The 24,180-nt window shown below is 50.3% G+C and overlaps 1 protein-coding gene across 3 annotated transcripts in view; it reads left to right on the top strand.

Annotated features, from left to right (window-relative positions):
• The window catches only part of PPP2R5D (protein phosphatase 2 regulatory subunit B'delta), a 501,712-nt gene that overhangs the window by 120,291 nt on the left and 357,241 nt on the right, over positions 1-24,180 (top strand). The gene's annotated exons all lie outside the window — the stretch shown is intronic.

Raw genomic sequence — 24,180 nt, 5'->3', positions numbered from 1 at the left:
GGCGAGCTATTGCAGAACATGCGAATCTACTGCGACTGATGCCACGAACAGATGTACACTGGGTAAGTGACATTTTCATTCTAATGCAGAAGATAGTGTGATGGAACTCGACCTCACACCTTACCTCCATCTTAGGATGAGAGAGCTAAGGTCTCTCTGCAAATTAAAAAATATAAAAAATATAAAAGCTGGCATAAACCCTACCAAACTACAACTCCAGGAGTTGTTGGCAGAGTTTGCCAAAGCCAACCCAGAGGAGGAAGCTAGTGATTTGGAGGATAATTCCCCCCCTCCAGTCCTAATTAGGGAGATCAGGGCCCCTCAAGCCCTGTGTCCAACTGTGATAGTCGGAGATGCTGTTTCCCTCACAGGAGGGTCCAGCACCTCTGGAGTCACTGAGGATAGCCTCAGTGAAGATGACCTCCTGCTAGCCAGGATGGCCAAAAGATTGGCTTTAGAGAGACAGCTCCTAGCCATAGAAAGGGAAAGACAAGAGATGGGTTTTGGTCCCATCCATGGTGGCAGCAACATAAATAGGGTCAGAGATTCTCCTGACATGTTGAAAATCCCTAAAGGGATTGTAACTAAATATGAAGAAGGTGATGACATCACCAAATGGTTCACAGCTTTTGAGAGGGCTTGTGCAACCAGAAAAGTGAACAGATCTCACTGGGGTGCTCTCCTTTGGGAAATGTTCACTGGAAAGTGTAGGGATAGACTCCTCACACTCTCTGGAAAAGATGCAGAATCCTATGACCTCATGAAGGCTACCCTGATTGAGGTCTTTGGATTCTCCACTGAGGAGTATAGAATTAGGTTCAGGGGGGCTCAAAAATCCTCGAGCCAGTACTGGGTTGATTTTGTGGACTACTCAGTGAAAACACTGGATGGTTGGATTCAAGGCAGTGGTGTAAATGATTGATGGGCTGTACAATTTATTTGTGAAAGAACACCTATTAAGTAATTGTTCAAATGATAAACTGCATCAGCATCTGGTAGACCTAGGACCAATTTCTCCCCAAAAATTGTAAAGAAGGCGGACCATTGGGTCAAGACTAGGGTGACCAAGACTTCCACAGGGGGTGACCAAAAGAAAGGGGTCACAAAGCCTCCCCAGGGGAAGAGTGTTGAGACATCCAAAGGGAAAAATAGTAAAGAGTCTTCTACAGGCCCCCAAAAACCTGCACAGGAGGGTGGGCCCAGAGCCTCTTCACAATCCAATTTTGGGTACAAGGGTAAAAACGTTGATCCCAAAAAGGCCTGGTGTCGTAGCTGTAATCAGCCTGGACACCAAACTGGAGACAAGGCCTGTCCCAAGAAAGGTTCCACTGCTAACTCTACTCCAGCTAACACTGGAATGGCTAGTCTCCAAGTGGGATCAACAGTGTGCCCAGAGCAAATCAGGTGTCACACTGAAGCTACATTAGTCTCTGAGGGTGGGGTGGATTTAGCCACACTGGCTGCCTGGCCCCCTAACATGCAAAAATACAGGCAGCAACTCTTTAATGGGACAAGTGTAGAAGGCCTGAGGGATACAGGTGCCAGTGTCACCATGGTGACAGAGAAACTAGTTTCCCCTGGTCAATACCTGGCTGGACAAACGTATCCAGTCACCAACGCTGACAATCAGACTAAAGTACATCCCATGGCTATGGTAACTTTAGAGTGGGGAGGGGTCAATTGCCTGAAACAGGTGGTGGTCTCCTCAAATATCCCTGTAGACTGTTTGCTTGGAAATGACCTGGAGTCCTCAGCATGGGCTGAGGTAGAACTGAAAACCCATGCAGCCATGCTGGGTATCCCTGAACTGGTGTGTGTCAAGACAAGGGCACAGTGCAAGGCTCAGGATGAAAAAGTGGTGTTGGAGCCTGGAAAAAGGGCCCAACTTACCAAGAGAAAAGGAAAGACAACTGGGGAACCAGTTGCAACACAACAAGAAAAAGAGAACCCCTCTTCTCAGGAAGAAGTACTGCCCTCTGAGGGAACTGAGCCTATGGAGTTAGAACCTTATCAGGTTGAGCTCTTAGGCCCAGGGGGACCCTCAAGGGAGCAGTTGTGTAAGGGACAAGAAACCTGTCCCTCTCTTGAAGGCCTTAGGCAGCAAGCTGCTGAAGAGTCCAATGGAAAGAAAACAGGAACACATAGGGTCTATTGGGAAGATGGACTCCTTTACACTGAGGCAAGAGATCCCAAACCTGGTGCCACTAGGAGAGTGGTAGTGCCTCAGCAGCTTAGGGAGTTCATTCTGACCTTAGCCCATGATATTCCTCTTGCTGGGCATTTGGGACAGACCAAGACGTGGGAGAGACTAGTCAACCACTTCTATTGGCCCAACATGTCCCAGAAAGTCAAGGAGTTTTGAGTCTCCTGTGCCACCTGTCAAGCCAGTGGTAAGACAGGTGGACACCCAAAGGCCCCCCTCATTCCACTTCCAGTGGTGGGGGTCCCCTTTGAAAGAGTGGGTGTGGACATAGTGGGTCCACTTGAACCTCCCACAGCCTCAGGGAACCTATACATACTAGTAGTAGTGGATCATGCTACTAGATACCCTGAAGCAATTCCCCTTAGGTTGACTACTGCCCCTGCAGTTGCCAAAGCACTCATTGGTATTTTTACCAGAGTGGGTTTTCCTAAGGAGGTGGTGTCTGACAGAGGTACCAACTTTATGTCCGCATACCTGAAACACATGTGGAATGAATGTGGGGTGACTTACAAATTCACCACACCATACCATCCACAAACCAATGGCCTTGTTGAGAGATTCAACAAGACATTGAAAGGCATGATCATGGGGCTCCCTGAAAAACTCAAAAGGAGATGGGCTGTCCTCTTGCCATGTCTGCTTTTCGCTTACAGAGAGGTGCCTCAGAAGGGAGTAGGGTTTTCCCCCTTTGAACTTCTGTTTGGCCACCCTGTAAGGGGACCACAAGCTCTTGTGAAAGAAGGCTGGGAGAGACCTCTTCATGAGCCTAAGCAAGATATAGTGGACTAAGTACTAGGCTTACGTTCAAGGATGGCAGAGTACATGGAAAAAATAAGTAAAAACCTTGAGGCCAGCCAACAGCTCCAGAAGTTTTGGTATGACCAAAAGGCTGCAATGGTTGAATTTCAACCAGGGCAGAAAGTCTGGGTTTTGGAGCCTGTGGCTCCCAGGGCACTTCAGGACAGATGTAGTGGCCATTACCCAGTACTAGAAGAGTCAGGTCAGATGGAGTGGCCCTTACCCAGTACTAGAAGAGTCAGGTCACCTACCTGGTGGACCTAGGCACTAGCAGGACCCCCAAGAGGGTGATCCTTGTGAACCGCCTTAAGCTCTTCCATGACAGGGCTGATGTGAATCTGTTGATGGTAACAGATGAGGACCAGGAAGCTGAGAGTGAGCCTCTCCCTGATCTCCTCTCCACAGACCCTAAAGATGGCTCAGTAGATGGAGTGATCTATTCAGACACCCTCTCTGGCCAACAGCAATCTGACTGTAGGAAGGTCCTGCAACAGTTTGCTGAGCTCTTTTCCCTAACCCCTGGTCAGACACACCTGTGTACCGATGATGTGGACACAGGAGACAGCATGCCTGTCAAAAACAAAATATTCAGACAGTCTGATCAAGTTAAGGAAAGCATCAAAGTGGAAGTCCACAAGATGCTGGAATTGGGAGTCGTTGAGCACTCTGACAGCCCCTGGGCTAGCCCAGTGGTCTTAGTCCCCAAACCTCACACCAAAGATGGAAAGAGAGAGATGAGGTTTTGTGTGGACTAAAGAGGACTTCATTCTGTCACCAAGACAGATGCCCATCCCATTCCAAGGGCTGATGAACTCATTGACAAATTGGGTGCTGCCAAATTCTTAAGTACCTTTGACTTAACAGCAGGGTACTTTGCAAATCAAAATGGCACCAGGAGCAAAAGAAAAGACCGCATTCTCCACACCTGATGGGCATTATCACCTTGTAGGTGGAGGCCAAGTTCAGCCACTCCAGCCTAAGATCCAGACTATTCTGGACTGGGCAGCTCCAAAAACCCAGACTCCAGTCAGGGCATTCCTTGGCTTGACTGGGTATTACAGGAGGTTTGTGAAGGGATATGGATCCATAGTGACAGCCCTCACAGAACTTACCTCCAAGAAAATGCCCAAGAAAGTAAACTGGACTGTAGAATGCCAACAGGCCTTTGACACCCTGAAACAAGCAATGTGCACAGCACCAGTTCTTAAAGCTCCAGATTACTCCAAGCAGTTCATTGTGCAGACAGATGCCTCTGAACATGGGATAGGGGCAGTTTTGTCCCAAACAAATGATGATGGCCTTGACCAGCCTGTTGCTTTCATTAGCAGGAGGTTACTCCCCAGGGAGCAGCGTTGGCGTGCCATTGAGAGGGAGACCTTTGCTGTGGTTTGGTCCCTGAAGAAGCTGAGACCATACCTCTTTGGTACTCACTTTGTAGTTCAAACTGACCACAGACCTCTCAGATGGCTGATGCAAATGAAAGGTGAAAATCCAAAACTGTTGAGGTGGTCCATCTCCCTACAGGGAATGGACTTTATAGTGGAACACAGACCTGGGACTGCCCATGCCAATGCAGATAGCCTTTCCAGGTTCTTCCACTTAGAAAACGAAGACTCTCTTGGGAAAGGTTAGTCTCATCCTCTTTCGTTTGGGGGGGGAGGGGTGTATAAGGAAATACCTCATTGGCATGGTTACCCCCTGACTTTTTGCCTTTGCTGATGCTAAGTTTTGATTTGAAAGTGTGCTGAGGCCTGCTAGCCAGGCCCCAGCACCAGTGTTCTTTCCCTAACCTGTACTTTTGTTTCCACAATTGGCACACCCTGGCATCCAGGTATGTCCCTTGTAACTGGTACCAAGGGCCCTGATGCCAGGGAAGGTCTCTAAGGGCTGCAGCATGTCTTATGCCACCCTGGAGACCCCTCACTCAGCACAGACACACTACTTGCCAGCTTGTGTGTGCTAGTGGGGATAAAAAGACTAAGTCGACATGGCACTCCCCTCAGGGTGCCATGCCAACCTCACACTGCCTATGTAGTATAGATAATTCACCCTTCTAGCAGGCCTTACAGCCCTAAGGCAGGGTGCACTATACCATAGGTGAGGGCATAAGTGCATGAGCACTATGCCCCTACAGTGTCTAAGCAAAACCTTAGACATTGTAAGTGCAGGATAGCCATAAGAGTATATGGTCTGGGAGTCTGTCATGCACGAACTCCACAGCACCATAATGGCTACACTGAAAGCTGTGAAGTTTGGTATCAAACTTCTCAGCACAATAAATGCACACTGATGCCACTGTACATTTTATTGTAACATACACCCCAGAGGGCACCTTAGAGGTGCCCCCTGAAACCTTAACCGACTACCTGTGTAGGCTGACTAGTTTTAGCAGCCTGCCACACACCAGACATGTTGCTGGCCACATGGGGAGAGCGCCTTTGTCACTCTGTGGCTAGTAACAAAGCCTGTACTGGGTGGAGATGCTTATCACCTCCCCCTGCAGGAACTGTAACACCTGGCGGTGAGCCTCAAAGACTCACCCCCTTTGTTACAGCACCCCAGGGCACTCCAGCTAGTGGAGTGTCCCGCCCCCTCCGGCCACGGCCCCACTTTTGGCGGCAAGGCCAGAGGAGATAATGAGAAAAACAAGGAGGAGTCACTGGCCAGTCAGGACAGCCCCTAAGGTGTCCTGCGCTGAGGTGACTCTAACTTTTAGAAATCCTCCATCTTGCAGATGGAGGATTCCCCCAATAGGATTAGGGATGTGCCCCCCTCCCCTCAGGGAGGAGGCACAAAGAGGGTGTACCCACCCTCAGGGCTAGTAGCCATTGGCTACTAACCCCCCAGACCTAAACACACCCTTAAATTTTGTATTTAAGGGCTCCCCAGAACCTAGGAACTCAGATTCCTGCAACCTAAGAAGAAGAGGACTGCTAAGCTGAAAAACCCTGCAGAGAAGACTGAGACACCAACTGCTTTGGCCCCAGCTCTACCGGCCTGTCTCCCCCCCTTCTAAAGACACTGCTCCAGCGACACTTTCCACAGGGACCAGCGACCTCTGAAGCCTCAGAGGACTGCCCTGCATCTAGAAGGATCAAGAACTCCCGAGGACAGCGGCTCTGTTCACCAAAGACTGCAACTTTGCAACAAAGAAGCAACTTTGAAACAACTCGTGTTTCCCGCCGGAAGCGTGAGACTTGGCACTCTGCACCCGACGCCCCCGGCTCGACTTGTGGAGAACAAACACTTCAGGGAGGACTCCCCGGCGACTGCGAGACCGTGAGTAGCCAAAGTTTCCCCCCCCCCCTGAGCCCCCACAGCGACGCCTGCAGAGGGAATCCCGAGGCTCCCCCTGACCGCGACTGCCTGCTTCCAAGAACCCGACGCCTGGTAGGGACACTGCACCCGCAGCCCCCAGGACCTGAAGGATCCGACCTCCAGTGCAGGAGCGACCCCCAGGTGGCCCTCTCCCTTGCCCAGGTGGAGGCTACCCCGAGGAGCCCCCCCCCTTGCCTGCCTGCATCGCTGAAGAGACCCCTTGGTCTCCCATTGCTTTCTATTACAAACCCGACGCTTGTTTGCACACTGCACCCGGCCGCCCCCGTGCCGCTGAGGGTGTACCTTCTGTGTGGACTTGTGTCCCCCCCCGGTGCCCTACAAAACCCCCCTGGTCTGCCCTCTGAAGACGCGGGTACTTACCTGCTAGCAGACTGGAACCTGGGCACCCCCTTCTCCATTGAAGCCTATGCGTTTTGGGCACCACTTTGACGTCTGCACCTGACCGGCCCTGAGCTGCTGGTGTGGTAACTTTGGGGTTGCTCTGAACCCCCAACGGTGGGCTACCTTGGACCCAAACTTGAACCCCGTAGGTGGTTTACTTACCTGCAAAAACCAACAAACTCTTACTCCCCCCAGGAACTGTTGAAAATTGCACTAAGTGTCTAGTTTTAAAATAGCTATATGTCATTTATGTGAAAACTGTATATGCTATTTTGCTAATTCAAAGTTCCTAAAGTACCTACCTGCAATACCTTTCATTTGAAGTATTACATGTAAATCTTGAACCTGTGGTTCTTAAAATAAACTAAGAGAATATATTTTTCTATACAAAAACCTATTGGCCTGGAATTGTCTCCGAGTGTGTGTTCCTCATTTATTGCCTGTGTATGTACAACAAATGCTTAACACTACTCCTCTGATAAGCCTACTGCTCGACCACACTACCACAAAATAGAGCATTAGAATTATCTCTTTTTGCCACTATCTTACCTCTAAGGGGAACCCTTGGACTCTGTGCATGCTATTCCTTACTTTGAAATAGTGCATACAGAGCCAACTTCCTACAAATGTCATCTAGCAACCTAACATCCTAAAATCTACTTGTGTATGCAGTACCGGGAGAGCATGGAGAAGTGTAACTTAGCTAGAGTTTTTTTTGTTTTTAGGGAGAATCAGTGCATACCTGGTTACAGAAAAATACTAGTTATCAGCAGTCGGGAGCAAGTGTTCCCTTGAAAGGAAAACACATCAGTTCTTCTCTTTCTGGACTTGGCTGGATCTCAGCTTTCAGTGCAGAACAAGCTGCAACAGCATTGCGACAGTCTGAAAATCTGCTGGCAGTATCGTGTGTGATAATCTGGAGCAAAGGAACTCTCCTGACAAGTGGTTGATTCTCAGGCCTTTTTATACAATATCTTATCTGAGACTGGAATTTCTAACATTACCTATGAGCATCAGTGTGCCAGCTTTAGTCACATTCTTAAAAAGAAATAAGGTAAGAGCATGTCAGTGCAGACTACACTGATCTTTCTTGCAGTCGGGATCACCGTACACTGGTATTGGAGGTTTTGGCTGTTGTTACTTTCCTAACTTAGGCATTTGATGTTTACGGTTCTGGTTGCTGTTTTAGACTGACAAATCATTTATTTTGTTACCTAACAGGGTTGGAAACTCAAATTGTGGAGTGTTAGGAATACATTCTTTGACACCTATTGTAGGAAGTTGGCTCTGTATGTGCTATTTCAAAGTAAGGAATAGCATGCACAGAGTCCAAGGGTTCCCCTTAGAGGTAAAATAGTGGTAAAAAGAGATAATACTAATGCTCTATTTTGTGGTAGTGTGGTCGAGCAGTAGGCTTATCCAAGGAGTAGTGTTAAGCATTTGTTGTACATACACATAGACAATAAATGAGGTACACACACTCAGAGACAAATCCAGCCAATAGGTTTTGTATAGAAAAATATCTTTTCTTAGTTTATTTTAAGAACCACAGGTTCAAATTTAACATGTAATATCTTGTTTGAAAGGTATTGCAGGTAAGTACATTAGGAACTTTGAATCATTTCAATTGCATGTATACTTTTCAAGTTATTGACAAATAGCTATTTCAAAAGTGGACACTTAGTGCAATTTTCACAGTTCCTGGGGGAGGTAAGTTTTTGTTAGTTTTACCAGGTAAGTAAGACACTTACAGGGTTCAGTTCTTGGTCCAAGGTAGCCCACCGTTGGGGGTTCAGAGCAACCCCAAAGTCACCACACCAGCAGCTCAGGGACGGTCAGGTGCAGAGTTCAAAGTGGTGCCCAAAAACACATAGGCTAGAATGGAGAGAACGGGGTGCCCCGGTTCCGGTCTGCTTGCAGGTAAGTACCCGCGTCTTCGGACGGCAGACCAGGGGGGTTTTGTAGGGCACCGGGGGGGACACAAGCCCACACAGAAATTTCATCCTCAGCAGCGCGGGGGTGGCCGGGTGCAGTGTAGAAACAAGCGTCGGGTTCGCAATGTTAGTCTATGAGAGATCAACGGATCTCTTCAGCGCTGCAGGCAGGCAAGGGGGGGCTTCCTCGGGGAAACCTCCACTTGGGCAATGGAGAGGGACTCCTGGGGGTCACTTCTCCAGTGAAAGTCCGGTCCTTCAGGTCCTGGGGGCTGCGGGTGCAGGGTCTTTTCCAGGCGTCGGGACTTAGGTTTCAGAGAGTCGCGGTCAGGGGAAGCCTCGGGATTCCCTCTGCAGGCGGCGCTGTGGGGGCTCAGGGGGGACAGGTTTTGGTACTCACAGTCGTAGAGTAGTACGGGGGTCCTCCCTGAGGTGTTGGTTCTCCACCAGCCGAGTCGGGGTCGCCGGGTGCAGTGTTGCAAGTCTCACGCTTCTTGCGGGGAGATTGCAGGGTCTTTAAAGCTGCTCCTTGAAACAAAGTTGCAGTCTTTTTGGAGCAGGTCCGCTGTCCTCGGGAGTTTCTGGTCGTCGTCGAAGCAGGGCAGTCCTCAGAGGATTCAGAGGTCGCTGGTCCCTTTGGAAGGCGTCGCTGGAGCAGAGTTCTTTGGAAGGCAGGAGACAGGCCGGTGAGTTTCTGGAGCCAAGGCAGTTGTCGTCTTCTGGTCTTCCTCTGCAGGGGTTTTCAGCTGGGCAGTCCTTCTTATTGTTGTTGCAGGAATCTAATTTTCTAGGGTTCAGGGTAGCCCTTAAATACTAAATTTAAGGGCGTGTTTAGGTCTGGGGGGTTAGTAGCCAATGGCTACTAGCCCTGAGGGTGGGTACACCCTCTTTGTGCCTCCTCCCAAGGGGAGGGGGTCACAATCCTAACCCTATTGGGGGAATCCTCCATCTGCAAGATGGAGGATTTCTAAAAGTTAGAGTCACCTCAGCTCAGGACACCTTAGGGGCTGTCCTGACTGGCCAGTGACTCCTCCTTGTTATTCTCATTATTTTCTCCGGCCTTGCCGCCAAAAGTGGGGGCCGGGCCGGAGGGGGCGGGCAACTCCACTAGCTGGAGTGTCCTGCGGTGCTGTGACAAAGGGGTGAGCCTTTGAGGCTCACCGCCAGGTGTTACAGCTCCTGCCTGGGGGAGGTGTTAGCATCTCCACCCAGTGCAGGCTTTGTTACTGGCCTCAGAGTGACAAAGGCACTCTCCCCATGGGGCCAGCAACATGTCTCTAGTGTGGCAGGCTGCTGGAACTAGTCAGCCTACACAGATAGTCGGTTAAGTTTCAGGGGGCACCTCTAAGGTGCCCTCTGGGGTGTATTTTGCAATAAAATGTACACTGGCATCAGTGTGCATTTATTGTGCTGAGAAGTTTGATACCAAACTTCCCAGTTTTCAGTGTAGCCATTATGGTGCTGTGGAGTTCGTGTTTGACAAACTCCCAGACCATATACTCTTATGGCTACCCTGCACTTACAATGTCTAAGGTTTTGTTTAGACACTGTAGGGGTACCATGCTCATGCACTGGTACCCTCACCTATGGTATAGTGCACCCTGCCTTAGGCCTGTAAGGCCTGCTAGAGGGGCGTCTTACCTATACTGCATAGGCAGTGAGAGGCTGGCATGGCACCCTGAGGGGAGTGCCATGTCGACTTACTCGTTTTGTCCTCACTAGCACACACAAGCTGGCAAGCAGTGTGTCTGTGCTGAGTGAGAGGTCTCCAGGGTGGCATAAGACATGCTGCAGCCCTTAGAGACCTTCCTTGGCATCAGGGCCCTTGGTACTAGAAGTACCAGTTACAAGGGACTTATCTGGATGCCAGGGTCTGCCAATTGTGGAAACAAAAGTACAGGTTAGGGAAAGAACACTGGTGCTGGGGCCTGGTTAGCAGGCCTCAGCACACTTTCAATTGTAAACATAGCATCAGCAAAGGCAAAAAGTCAGGGGGCAACCATGCCAAGGAGGCATTTCCTTACACCTATTCTCTGTTTGCTTAAAAGCAAGAAAGGGGACATGAGGACCCTGAAAGTTTGTTTTTCATTGACTTGGTTCTGCCTGCCATTGTCTCACCTAATATGGTGGGGGAATTCCACACGAGTTATGACTATGTGTTTACTCTATCGATAAATCTATAGCATTCGCATGAGTGGTAGATTGTGCTAACTAGCTGCCCCTTTGAAAGTCCTATAATACGGACTGAAGCCAGGGGTTGTCAGAGGACTGCATAAAAGCAGATTGTTACTCCAGAGTTATTCCTTTCTGCACTCTTCCCCAGGATACTAAATTATCATTCTTGAGCTGCTTATTTAAAGAAAGCAGGAGTAGGATTGGTTTACAGGCTACTGGCTTTGTATAACAATTATTGCCCTCTTGTCTGACTTAGAATGTGTGTCTAAAAGTATTTTTCGTTTTAGGGTAACTGGTATTGTTTAGTAATAATTATCTCTTCTGTCTACTCGTATGGGCTTTGTTTTCACCGTCTACAACTCTACACTGCCATGTTCCTCTGTGTCAGTGGCGGGCGTTCCTCTTTGTCTAGCGGCCGTTCCTCTTTGTGTCGGTAGCAGTTGTTCCTCTTTGGGTGTCTAGCGGGCGTTCCTCTTTGGGTGTCTAGCGGGCGTTCCTCTTTGGGTGTCTAGCGGGCGTTCCTCTTTGGGTGTCTAGCGGGCGTTCCTCTTTGGGTGTCTGGCGGGCGTCCCTCTTTGGGTGTCTGGCGGGCGTCCCTCTTTGGGTGTCTGGCGGGCGTCCCTCTTTGGGTGTCTGGCGGGCGTCCCTCTTTGGGTGTCTGGCGGGCGTCCCTCTTTGGGTGTCTGGCGGGCGTCCCTCTTTGGGTGTCTGGCGGGCGTCCCTCTGTGGGTGTCTGGCGGGCGTCCCTCTGTGGGTGTCTGGCGGGCGTCCCTCTGTGGGTGTCTGGCGGGCGTCCCTCTGTGGGTGTCTGGCGGGCGTCCCTCTGTGGGTGTCTGGCGGGCGTCCCTCTGTGGGTGTCTGGCGGGCGTCCCTCTGTGGGTGTCTGGCGGGCGTCCCTCTGTGGGTGTCTGGCGGGCGTCCCTCTGTGGGTGTCTGGCGGGCGTCCCTCTGTGGGTGTCTAGCGGGCGTGTCACTAGCTGTCGATCCTCTTTGTGCCTGTAGCCACCTCAATAAGGTGAAGGCAGTACAAAGGATTTCCTGTGGGAGAGGGGGGCAACACCATCTTCATTGGAAATAGGTGTTACATGGCTGGGGAAGGTAGCCTCCTCACACCTCTGGGTTGCTCTGAAGGGCACATTTGGTGCCCTCCTTGCATAATCCGGCTTGCACCAGTCCAGGGACCCCGGTTCCTGCTCTGGCATGAAACCACATAAAGGAAAGGGGAGTGACCACTCCCCTGTCCATCACCACCGCAGGCATGGTACCCAGAGCTCCTCCAGGTAGCCACTTGATTCTGCTATCTTGGAAAGATGTGCAGAGGCCCATGGGAGCATCTAGTTGGGCAAGAGAGATGTCTGACGTCAGTGATCCCCTTTGATACGTGGTCAACCTGCAGAGTGACAGTCCCTGTTAGGGCTCCTCTGCAATCACCTCCTCTGCTCCTGGCCACCGGAACCGCGGCTTGACTTCACAGGAACCAAACAAGATTGCAACTCCTGAGACGACCTACTTTTGCAACATTGTTTCTTCGGCTCCTTCCAGTAATTGCAACATTTCCACGGCTGTACATCATCTGGGGTCGGCAAAACTTCAGCTGCACCAAAGAAGCAAAAAGAAATCTCCCTGGGAGTGAAGTCACTCCTCTGAATCCGCAAGCACCTAAGGCAACGATGTCCGACTGCTGGGATCTGCTGTCCACAGGAAGTGCGCGGATCCTCCAGCACACGTGGTGGCTCTGAGTGGTGCTATTGGTCCTCTCTACCCTCTCTCCATCTTGGGAGATGGTGAGACCTTGCCTCACCTTGCAGAACAGTACCCCTGTGCACAGCGACTCTTGCAGCAACCAAGGCTTGTTCACTTCTGCTCCAAGAGACCTTCGGGCTCCAAGTAGCCCCAGCCTCCAGGAGTTCATCCTTTGAAGGACCGTTTCTCCTCTGCTGCTCCAGCGACGTGGGAGTCCTCTCCAGGTGTGCTGAATGGGCCTCACTGCAACTTACCGTGCCTGCTGCCGGTGGTTTGCCTGTGGGGGTTGCAACTGCTTCTGCTGGCTCTCCCGACTGCTACGGGTCAGCCTGGACTCCCCTCCAATGGTCGAGTCCCCTGAACCTTGCTGATCCTCTTCTTCTCTGCAAATTCTTTTCTGCACGGATTTGCATTTGCCAAGGCTTGTTGGTGGTCCCACTGACAATCTGCGACCCGGCGACCTGCATGGGACATCACCTGCATGGCTCCAAGGACCTTCCTTCAGCTCGTGGGCTCCACAGCAGATCTTCATCTTCCCTCATCGACCTGGATCCCCATCTTAGGAAGGGTCTCTTGCAGGTGCTCTTCTTCCGGAATCCCCAGCTGGGTTCCACCGGGCTGACCCTGTTCTTGCAAAGTTCCTTTTCCAAGTCCCCTTGTTAGTCCTTGGGAAGACGGGGTAACTTACCTCTGCTCTCCTGGTTGTTGCGTGTCACCTAGGTACTCCCCTCTTGGGGTCCTGAGTTCTTTCAGCTCCCTTCTAACTAGTCCACATCCTTGGGTCGGAGACCTCACTTCACATTCCACTATTTTAGTATATGGATTGGCTCCCCTATAGGGCCTTAGCTATTTTCTGCTATTTTTTGCCAATGCTTGTTGATTCGTATGCTAATTCCTAGTACTTAACGTGTATAAATAGTGCATAGTTGCCTCCAGTTGGGGGACTGCCTATAAGTGATCCAGTTCAGTGTTACTGTAATAAAGTACCTTTATTTTTGTAACACAGTGTGGTTCCTTTTATGTGTGATAAGTTGCTGTGTGACTGCTGTGGTATTGCAAGTAGAGAGCCCTGGCTTCCGAGACGCTGTCTCACTAACTAATAGGGTTTGTCTGGACCTGGTATAAGGTGCAAACACCATAGGTGTCCACCACACACTGGGTCAGCTTCCTACATTGGTGGTGCAGCAGCGGAATTAGACACTTGCAGTTGCCTTACCATTCACGAAAGTCCACCACAAGTCTATAGAGTACACTACACTTAGTAGTGAGGATCACTAGACCTCTAATTTATGTAAGTTGGGGGTCTGGCATAGCCGTCTCTCTAAACTCTTTAACAATTCTAGTTACTTAGAGCACCCCCACTACTCTAGAGAAATGTTTCCAGTAAAAAACACAACTCAGGCCCCAGAATCTGAGTATGAGAGTCTTACTTTTCTAGAATTGAGGGTGATTTGTGCTTCTAGGAAGCTAAAGACAGGACGAAATAGCAACAAATCTCACCTCCTAGGATTGCTCCTCCAGGCTGACAGCCAGATCACTGCAGGCCAGGAAAAGCAGGAGGTAGAGACTGACACTCCAGTCTTATGTAGGGTAGACGTAGATCTCACTAGAGAGGGTCAGGAAGAAACTGGGGAACACACAAGTCCTGGAGGGAGCACTCATGGCAGTGAAAAGGGGGGACACAACAGTAGGCCCACTTTTGCTCCCACTGGGTTAGTGCAGAGTGTCTCCAGGAGGAGGGGTAGGTCCTCCTCATCTGCCAGCATCCATACCTCAGCAATATCTGATGAGACTAACTACTCTAGCTAGCTCAGAGGGAGAGTCCTTAGATAGGGAGTTCAGTAAACTGAGGCTAGAGGGGCCAGACTGAGGCTGCAGCAGCATCAGTTAGCCCTTGATAGGGAGGCCCTGGCAGTAGAAAAGGAGAGGAAGAATTTGGGGCAAACACCCAATGGTGGCAGCAACAATGTTAGGCACACCAGGGTCAGGGAGGGCTCCTATGACTCCAGGAACCTAAGAAAAACTTTCCTACCTTTCAAGGTTGAGCATGATATCCACAAGTAGTTCACTGCCTTGGAGAGGGCCTGTAAAGTTCAGAGGGTCCCTCAAAGACAGTGAACAGCTATTTTGTGGCTTTCCTTTTCTGACAAAGGCAGTGGCAAACACCTCACTGTAAGAAGATAATACAGACAACTACGAGGCACTTAACAATGCATTCCTTGGTGGATTTGGCTTAACCACAGAAGAATAGAGAATCAAATTCAGGTAGACCAGGAAGGAGTGCTCCCATGATTGGGTTAATTTTGTGGACTGATCTGTCAAGTACCTGGAAGGCTGGTTACATGGCAGTAAAGTCCATGACTATCAGGGCTTGTACAATCTTCTTGTGAGAAAGCACATTCTCGCACATCTAATAGACTGCAGCAGTATCTTGTGGACTCAGATCTGACCTCTCCCTAAGAATTGGGTAAGAAGGCAGACAAATGGGTTTGCAGCAGGGCGGGTAGGAAAACTTCCACAGGGAGTGACCACAAGAAGGATTCTTTGAGGAATCAGGACAAAGGTGGGGACAAATCAAACAAGAAAGAGCCTTCATCAGGCCCACAAAACTCTTCTGGGAGTGGGTCTAAGTCCTCTTCCTCTTCCCACAAAAAACTTTTGTGCTACATCTGTAGACAAAAAGGCCACAAAGCAGGTGACAGCATCTGCCCTAAAAAGAGCACCAAGCCTGCTACTACCACTGCCACGTCTACCAGTAGAGCCCCTACAGTAGCAGTAACAATGGTGGTAGTAGTCTAAGAGTGTAGCTGGGCTCCCCATGGGAACTGTAGTGAGCTCTGGGTTAGTCAGAGAGCACTGAGGCAGTTTTGGTCCTGAGGGTGGTATGGTTCTTGCTGCTTGTCCCCTTAATGTGGGTAAGTACAGGTAACATCCTATTATCAATGGCGTCCAGGCTGAGTCCTACAGTGACACAGGTGCCAGTGTCACAAGGGTGACTGAGAAACTGGTGTCACCTGATCAACACCTACTTCGCCAAAACACTTGGTGCCACCCCATAGCTGCTGTTGACCTTAGGTTAGGGAACGGGGGAGCGAGGGGAGGGGTTACTGGCCCAAAGAAAGTTGTGGCATCCACTGATCTACCTGTAGAGTGTCTGTTAGGTAATGATTGGGAGACTTCAGCTTGGGCTGAAGTGGAGTTGGAAGCCCATGCAGCAAAGCTTGGGCATCCCTGGGCACATATTTACTTTAACAAGAGCACAGGTCATGAAGCAGCGAGAGCAAGGAGCACTGTCGCCTGCAATAATGGCCAAGGAAGCTCTCAAAAAGACAGACAAGCAGAGTAAAAAGTTACCCCCTCTTCAGACTTCCAATAAGGATCCCACTCCTGAGGAAGAGGAACCTGCTCCTTGAGTGGAACCTATTCCATAGGGGCTAAAAGCTGATACAGTTGAGCTCTTAGTTGCAGGGGGACAACCAGGGAAGACCTTAGTCTAGAGCAGAAGTCCAGTCCTACTCTCGAAAGCCTGAGGCAGCAAGCTGCAGCTCAGGAAGCAGTGGGTTTCAGTGGTACCCATAGGGTCCACTAGTACAATAACCTCCTTTATTCCGAGGCAAGAGACCCCAGACTTGGTGCCACCAGGAGGTTGGTCATTCCTCAGAAATTTAGAGAATTTATATTGACCTTGGCACATGACATTCCCCTTGCAGGCCATTTTGGACAAAGCAAGTCTTGGGGCAGACTTGTTCTTCACTTTCACTGTCCCCACGTGTCTAAAGATAAAAAGGAGTTTTGTCGCTCCTGTGTAATCTGTCAAGCCAGTGGCAAGACAGGTGGCACTCCAAAGACCCCTCTAAGTCCCCCACCAGTGGCTGGGTACCTTTTGGGAGGGGTGGACTTTGTTGGCCTTCTGGATGATCCAAGTGCCTCTGAGAACAGGTTTATACTGGTGGTGGTGGACCCTGCCACCAAGTACCCAGAAGCAATCCCCCTTAGGACCACTACAGCTCCTGCAGTGACTAGACCCTCCTGGTAAACCTTTCCAGGTTGGGTTTTCCTAAGGAGGTGGTGTCATACAGAGGTGCTAACTTCAGGTTGGGTTTTCCTAAGGAGTGTGGTGTAAGATATAAATTCACTATCCCTTATCACCCACAAATGGGTTAGTTGAGAGATTCAGCAAAACCCCCAAAGGCATGATCATGGGATCATCAGAGAAACTCAGGAGGAGATGGGATGTCCTATTGCTTTGCCTCCTCTTCGCCTATAGGTACGTTCCACAAAAGGGAGTGGGCTACAGACCCTTAGAGTTTTTGTTTGGACACCCAGTTAGGGGTGCACTTGTGAGGGAAGGTTGGGAACAACTTCTCAAGCCTCCGATACAGGACATAGTAGATTGTGCTAGGCCTGATATCCAGAATGGCTGAGTACATGAGGGCGTCTAAAAACCTGGTGGTCAGCCAAGACCTACAGAAGCAGTGGCATAACTAAAAGGCTGTGCTGACTGTTTACCGTCCACGACAGAAAGTGTGGGTCACTATTGTAGAAAAGACAGGTGAGGTCACCTACTTGGTGGACCTAGGCCCTTCCTGACACCCCCCACAGGGTGCTTCATGTGACTCTCCAGAAGCCTTGTTACGACAGGGCTGACATGACTTTATTCATGGCCACTGATGAAGGTCAGGAAAAAGCGAGTGACACCGTCCCTGACCTCTTCTCCCATAACCCAGTACATGGCTCAGTAGAGGGAGTAGTTCTTACTGACTGCCTCTCTGACCAGCAAACGCATGACTGTAGAAATCTCTTGGTCACACCGCATGGTGTGAACACACCATTGACACAGGTGACAGTCTGCCTGTAAAGAGAAAAATACATAGGCAGCCTGATCATGTCAGAGAATGCATCAAAGCAGAAGTACAAACGATGCTCGACTTAGTCATTGAGCCTTCAGACAGCCCTTGAGCTAGTCCTATAGTCTTAGTACCAAAGCCTCACTCTCAGAATGGTAAGAGAGGGGTGAGGTTCTGTGTTGACTACAGAGACCTCAATACATTCACCTTGATTGATGCTCATCCAATTCCTATGGCAGATGAGCTGATACATACACTGGTTGCTGCCAAGTATCTCAGTACATTTGATTTGACTGCTGGATACTGGCAGATCGAATTATCAGAGGATGCTAAACTTTAAAAAGCATTGGGCATTATCACTTCACAGTGATGCCCTTTGGGTTGAGGAATGCCCCTGGAACATTCCAAAGGTTGGTGAACAGAGTTCTCAAAGGCCTGGAAGGCTTTAGTGCAGCATATCTAGATGATATAGCTGTCTTTGGCTCTACCTGGGAGGATCACCTGGTCCACTGTGGCAATGTACTTGAGAGCCTGAAATAGGCAGGCCTCACTACCAAGGTATCAAAATGCCAGATAGGGCAGGGCAAAGTGGTTTATTTGGTTTACCTGGTAGGTGGAGGCCAGATTTAGCCACTCCAGGGCAAAATCCAGTCATTGGTTGGGTTGACCCTACTATTCAAACCCAAGTCAGAGCCTTCTTAGGGCTGACTGGGTACTACAGGAGGTTCATTAAAGGGTATGGCTCAGCTCCATTGTAGCACCCTTTAAGGACCTCGCATCCAAAAGGATGCCAAAGAAAGTATTGTCGACAGCTAGCTGCCAGAAGGCCTTTGATGACCTGAAACAGGCCATGTGCTCTGCTTCCATTCTAAGAAGCTGTGACTATTCAAAGCAATTCATTGTACAAACTGATGCTTTTGAGGTAGGGGTTGGGGCAGTTCTTTCTCAGCTAAATGAAGAGGGGCAGGATCAACCTCTTGCTTTTATCAATTGAAGGTTGACCCCCCCCCCCCCCCCCCCAAAAAAAAAGAAGTGTTGGTCAGCCATTGAGAGGGAGGCTGTAGGAAGTAGGGGTACCATGCTCATGCACTGGTACCCTCACCTATGGTATAGTGCACCCTGCCTTAGGGCTGTAAGGCCTGCTAGAGGGGTGTCTTACCTATACTGCATAGGCAGTGAGAGGCTGGCATGGCACCCTGAGGGGAGTGCCATGTCGACTTACTCATTTTGTTCTCACTAGCACACACAGGCTTGTAAGCAGTGTGTCTGTGCTGAGTGAGGGGTCTCTAGGGTGGCATAAGACATGCTGCAGCCCTTAGAGACCTTCCTTGGCATCAGGGCCCTTGGTACTAGAAGTACCAGTTACAAGGGACTTATCTGAATGCCAGGGTGTGCCAATTGTGGGATCAATGGTACATTTTAGGTGAAAGAACACTGGTGCTGGGGCCTGGTTAGCAGGGTCCCAGCACTCTTCTCAGTCAAGTCAGCATCAGTATCAGGCAAAAAGTGGGGGGTAACTGCAACAGGGAGCCATTTCTTTACAGAGGCTTTTGCTGTGATCTCGTCCTGGAAGAAGTGAGGGCATATCTGTTTGGCACTCACTTCCTTTTTTCAGACGGACTGCAAGCCCCTCCTATGGCTCAAAAAGATAAAAGGTGTCAATCTCAAACTGTTGAAGCTGTCCATTTCCCTACATGGAATCGACTATACAGTGGAACATAGACCTGGGAGTAACCACCCCATTGCAGATGGACTCCCCAGATCTTTCCACTTAGACAATGAGGACTCAGCTAGGCAAGGTTAGTCTTATTGTCCTTCGTTTGTGGGGGTGTTGTGTAGGAAAGTCAGTTTTTGGCATGCTTACCTCCACTTTTTGCCTGTCTGTGTGTTTTGACTGTTTTCACTGGGATCCTGCTAACCAGGACCCCAGTGATTGTGCTCTCTTCCTCCAAATTTGGTTGCTTTTGTACCCTTTACACCCAGTTGGCATACTGGTGTACCTCTGTAAGTCCCCAGTATATGGTACTTCGGTAGCCAGAGCATTGGTACACCAAGAATCCCCCATTGGCTACAGCATGTATTATGCCACCTATGGGAGCCCATGCAAACCCTGTCTGCAGGCCTGCGTGAAAGATGCATGCACCCTTTCACTGCTGGTCACTGCACCAGTCACTGTAAGTCACCCCTATGGTAGGCCCTCCTAGTTCAGGGGGCAGGGTGCAGGTTCCTGTGTGTGTGTGAGGGCACCCCTGCATGAGCAGAGGTGCCCCCACAAACTCAGCTCCATTTTCATGGATATCGTAAGTGCAGGGAATCCGTTTTACCCGTGTACTGGCCACAGGTCACACTACTTGTGGTCTAGGTACATAATGGTAACTCCGAACCTAGACATGTTTGGTATCAAACATGTCGAACTCACCCCAATACTGTTGCCAGTATTGGTGGCATGATTCCATGCACTCTGGGGGCTCCATAGAGGGCAGCCCACCCTGCTTCCACCCCTCACAGGTTTCTGCCCTCCTGCTCCTTGACCACCTGATGCAGGGGAAGGCAGAACAAAGGATTTTGTGTGGGAGAAGGGAGCAATACCCCTTCTTTTGCTGGTCCTCTTCTTCTGGAATCTACCGATGAGTTCCACTGGACTGGTTCTGTTCTTGCAAAGTTCCTTTTCCAAGTACCTTTGTTAGCACTTGGGAAGACCAGGTAACTTACCACTGCTCTCCTGGTTGTTGGGGGTCACTTAGGTACTCACCTCTTGGGGTCCCTAGTTCTCCCAGCTCCCTTCCAACTAAACCACATTCTTGGGTCGGGGACCTAACTTCACATTCCACTATTTTAGTATGTGGTTTTGACCCTCCTATTGGGACCCACCTATTTTCTGCTATTTCTTGCCATTGCTTGTTGTTTTTCTATGCTAATTCCTAATACATGCTGCGTATATATATAGTGTGCTTACCTCCAGTTGGGGGACTGCCTATGTGTAATCTAGTTCAGTGTTACTGTAATAAAGTACCTTTATTTTTGTAACACTTTGTGGTTCCTTTCATGTGTGATAAGTTACTGTGTCACTACTGCAGTATTGCAAGAGCTTTACACTCCTCCTAGATAAGTCTTGGCTGCTTAGCACAGCTACCTCTAGAGAGCCCTGGCTTCCAAGACACTTTCTCACTAACTAATAGGGGTTGTCTGGACCTGGTATAAGGTGCAAACACCATATTTGTCCACACAACAGGCCAGCTTCCTACAGGACATTCATCTTTGTATCTCTAGCGGGCGTTCCTCTTTGGGTGCCTAGTGGGCATTCCTCTTTGGGTGCCTAGTGGGCATTCCTCTTTGGGTGCCTAGTGGGCGTTCCTCTTTGGGTGCCTAGTGGGCGTTCCTCTTTGGGTGCCTAGTGGGCGTTCCTCTTTGGGTGCCTAGTGGGCGTTCCTCTCTGGGTGCCTAGTGGGCGTTCCTCTCTGGGTGCCTAGTGGGCGTTCCTCTCTGGGTGCCTAGTGGGCGTTCCTCTCTGGGTGCCTAGTGGGCGTTCCTCTCTGGGTGCCTAGTGGGCGTTCCTCTCTGGGTGCCTAGTGGGCGTTCCTCTCTGGGTGCCTAGTGGGCGTTCCTCTCTGGGTGCCTAGTGGGCGTTCCTCTTTGTGACTCTAGTGGGCGTTCCTTTTTGTGACTCTAGGGGGCGTTCCTCTTTGTGACTCTAGGGGGCGTTCCTCTTTGTGACTCTAGGGGGCGTTCCTCTTTGTGACTCTAGGGGGCGTTCCTCTTTGTGACTCTAGGGGGCGTTCCTCTTTGTGACTCTAGGGGGCGTTCCTCTTTGTGACTCTAGGGGGCGTTCCTCTTTGTGTGTTGGTAGCGGGCGTTCCTCTTTGTGTGTTGGTAGCGGGCGTTCCTCTTTGTGTGTTGGTAGCGGGCGTTCCTCTTTGTGTGTTGGTAGCGGGCGTTCCTCTTTGTGTGTTGGTAGCGGGCGTTCCTCTTTGTGTGTTGGTAGCGGGCGTTCCTCTTTGTGTGTTGGTAGCGGGCGTTCCTCTTTGTGTGTTGGTAGCGGGCGTTCCTCTTTGTGTGTTGGTAGCGGGCGTTCCTCTTTGTGTGCCTATCAGGCGTTCTTCTTTGTGTCGTTAGTTCCCTTGTTTAGCCTGTCTGGCACTTTTGTGTTGCTTTTCGCCTGCTGCTGCTGCTTTGTTTGTCTTCATTGCTTTCGTCTGCAGGAATGTTACCCCCATATTGCCTGGCATGTTACCCCCATATTTCACTGTATATATGTTGTTTTAGTTGTATGTGTCACTGGGACCCTGCCAGCCAGGGCCCCAGTGCTCATAAGTGTGCCCTGTATGTGTTACCTGTGTTATGACTAACTCTCTCACTGAGGCTCTGCTAATCAGAACCTTAGTGGTTATGCTCTCTCATTTCTTTCCAAATTGTCACTAACAGGCTAGTGACCAATTTTACCAAGTTACATTGGCATACTGGAACACCCTTATAATTCCCTAGTATATGGTACTGAGGTACCCAGGTTATTGGGGTTCCAGGAGATCCCTATGGGCTGCAGCAACTCTTTTGCCACCCATAGGGAGCTCTGACAATTCTTAAGTCACCTATATGTCTAACCTTTACCTGGTAAAGGTTGGGTGCTAAGTTACTTAGTGTGTGGACACCCTGGCCCTAGCCAAGGTGCCCCCACAATGTTCAGGGCAAATTCCCTGGACTTTGTGAGTGCGGGGACACCATTACACGCGTGCACTACACATAGGTCACTACCTATGTGTAGCTTCACAATGGTAACTCCGAACATGGCCATGTAACATGTCTAGGATCATGGAATTGCACCCCCAATGCCATCCTGGTATTGGGGAGACAATCCCATGATTCCCCGGGTCTCTAGCACAGACCCGGGTACTGCCAAACTGCCTTTCCTGGGGTTTCACTGCAGCTGCTGCCAACCCCTCAGACAGGTTTCTGCCCTCCTGGGGTCCAGCCAGGCTTGGCCCAGGAAGGCAGAACAAAGGACTTCCTCAGAGAGAGGGTGTTACACCCTCTCCCTTTGGAAAAAGGTGTTAGGGCTGGGGAGGAGTAGCCTCCCCCAGCCTCTGGAAATGCTTTCATGGGCACAGATGGTGCCCATTTCTGCATAAGCCAGTCTACACCGGTTCAGGGATCCCCCAGCCCTGCTCTGGGGCGAAACTGGACAAAGGAAAGGGGAGTGACCACTCCCCTGACCTGCACCTCCTCTGGGAGGTGCCCAGAGCTCCTCCAGTGTGCTCCAGACCTCTGCCATCTTGGAAACAGAGGTGCTGCTGGCACACTGGACTGCTCTGAGTGGCCAGGGCCAGCAGGTGACGTCAGAGACTCCTTCTGATAGGCTCCTCCAGGTGTTGCTAGCCTTTCCTCTCTCCTAAGTAGCCAAACCTCCTTTTCTGGCTATTTAGGGTCTCTGCTTTGGGGAATTCTTTAGATAACGAATGCAAGAGCTCATCAGAGTTCCTCTGCATCTCTCTCTTCACCTTCTGCCAAGGAATCGACTGCTGACTGCGCTGGAAGCCTGCAAAACTGCAACAAAGTAGCAAAGACGACTACTGCGACTCTGTAACGCTGATCCTGCCGCCTTCTCGACTGTTTTCCTGGTGGTGCATGCTGTGGGGTAGTCTGCCTCCTCTCTGCACTAGAAGCTCCGAAGAAATCTCCCGTGGGTCGACGGAATCTTCCCCCTGCAACCGCAGGCACCAAAGAACTGCTTCACCGGTCCTCTGGGTCTCCTCTCAGCACGACGAGCAAGGTCCCTTGAACTCAGCAACTCTGTCCAAGTGACTCCCACAGTCCAGTGACTCTTCAGTCCAAGTTTGGTGGAGGTAAGTCCTTGCCTCCCCACGCTAGACTGTATTGCTGGGAACCGCGTGATTTGCAGCTGCTCCGGCTCCTGTGCACTCTTCCAGGATTTCCTTTGTGCATAGCCAAGCCTGGGTCCCCGGCACTCTAACCTGCAGTGCACGACCTCCTGAGTTGTCCTCTGGCGCCGTGGGACCTTCTTTTGTGACTTCGGGTGAGCTCCGGTTCACTCTTCTTCGTAGTGCCTGTTCCGGCACTTCTGCGGGTGCTGCTTGCTTCTGAGTGGGCTCTTTGTCTTGCTGGACGCCCCCTCTGTTTCCTCACGCAATTGGCAACATCCTGGTCCCTCCTGGGCCACAGCAGCATCCAAAAACCCTAACCGCGACCCTTGCAGCTAGCAAGGCTTGTTTCTGCACGAAAACACCTCTGCAAGCTTCTTCACGACGTGGGACATCCATCCTCCAAAGGGGAAGTTTCTAGCCCTCTTCGTTCTTGCAGAATCCACAGCTTCTACCATCCGGTGGCAGCTTCTTTGCACCCACAGCTGGCATTTCCTGGGCATCTGCCCACTCCCGACTTGATCGTGACTCTTGGACTTGGTCCCCTTGTACTCTCGTCTGGAAATCCATTGTTGTTGCATTGCTGGTGTTGGTCTTTCTTGCAGAATTCCCCTATCACGACTTCTGTGCTCTCTGGGGAACTTAGGTGCACTTTGCACCCACTTTTCAGGGTCTTGGGGTGGGCTATTTTTCTAACCCTCACTGTTTTCTTACAGTCCCAGCGACCCTCTACAAGGTCACATAGGTTTGGGGTCGGTCCATTCGTGGTTCGCATTCCACTTCTAGAGTATATGGTTTGTGTTGCCCCTATCCCTATGTGCTCCCATTGCATTCTATTGTTACTATACATTGTTTGCACTGTTTTCTATTGCTATTAATGCATATTT

The sequence above is a fragment of the Pleurodeles waltl genome, chromosome 5, assembly GCF_031143425.1.
Source record: "Pleurodeles waltl isolate 20211129_DDA chromosome 5, aPleWal1.hap1.20221129, whole genome shotgun sequence".
NCBI lineage: Eukaryota > Metazoa > Chordata > Amphibia > Caudata > Salamandridae > Pleurodeles > Pleurodeles waltl.
Note: the sequence above shows the minus strand (reverse complement) of the source record. Positions and strands in the feature narration are given on the sequence as shown.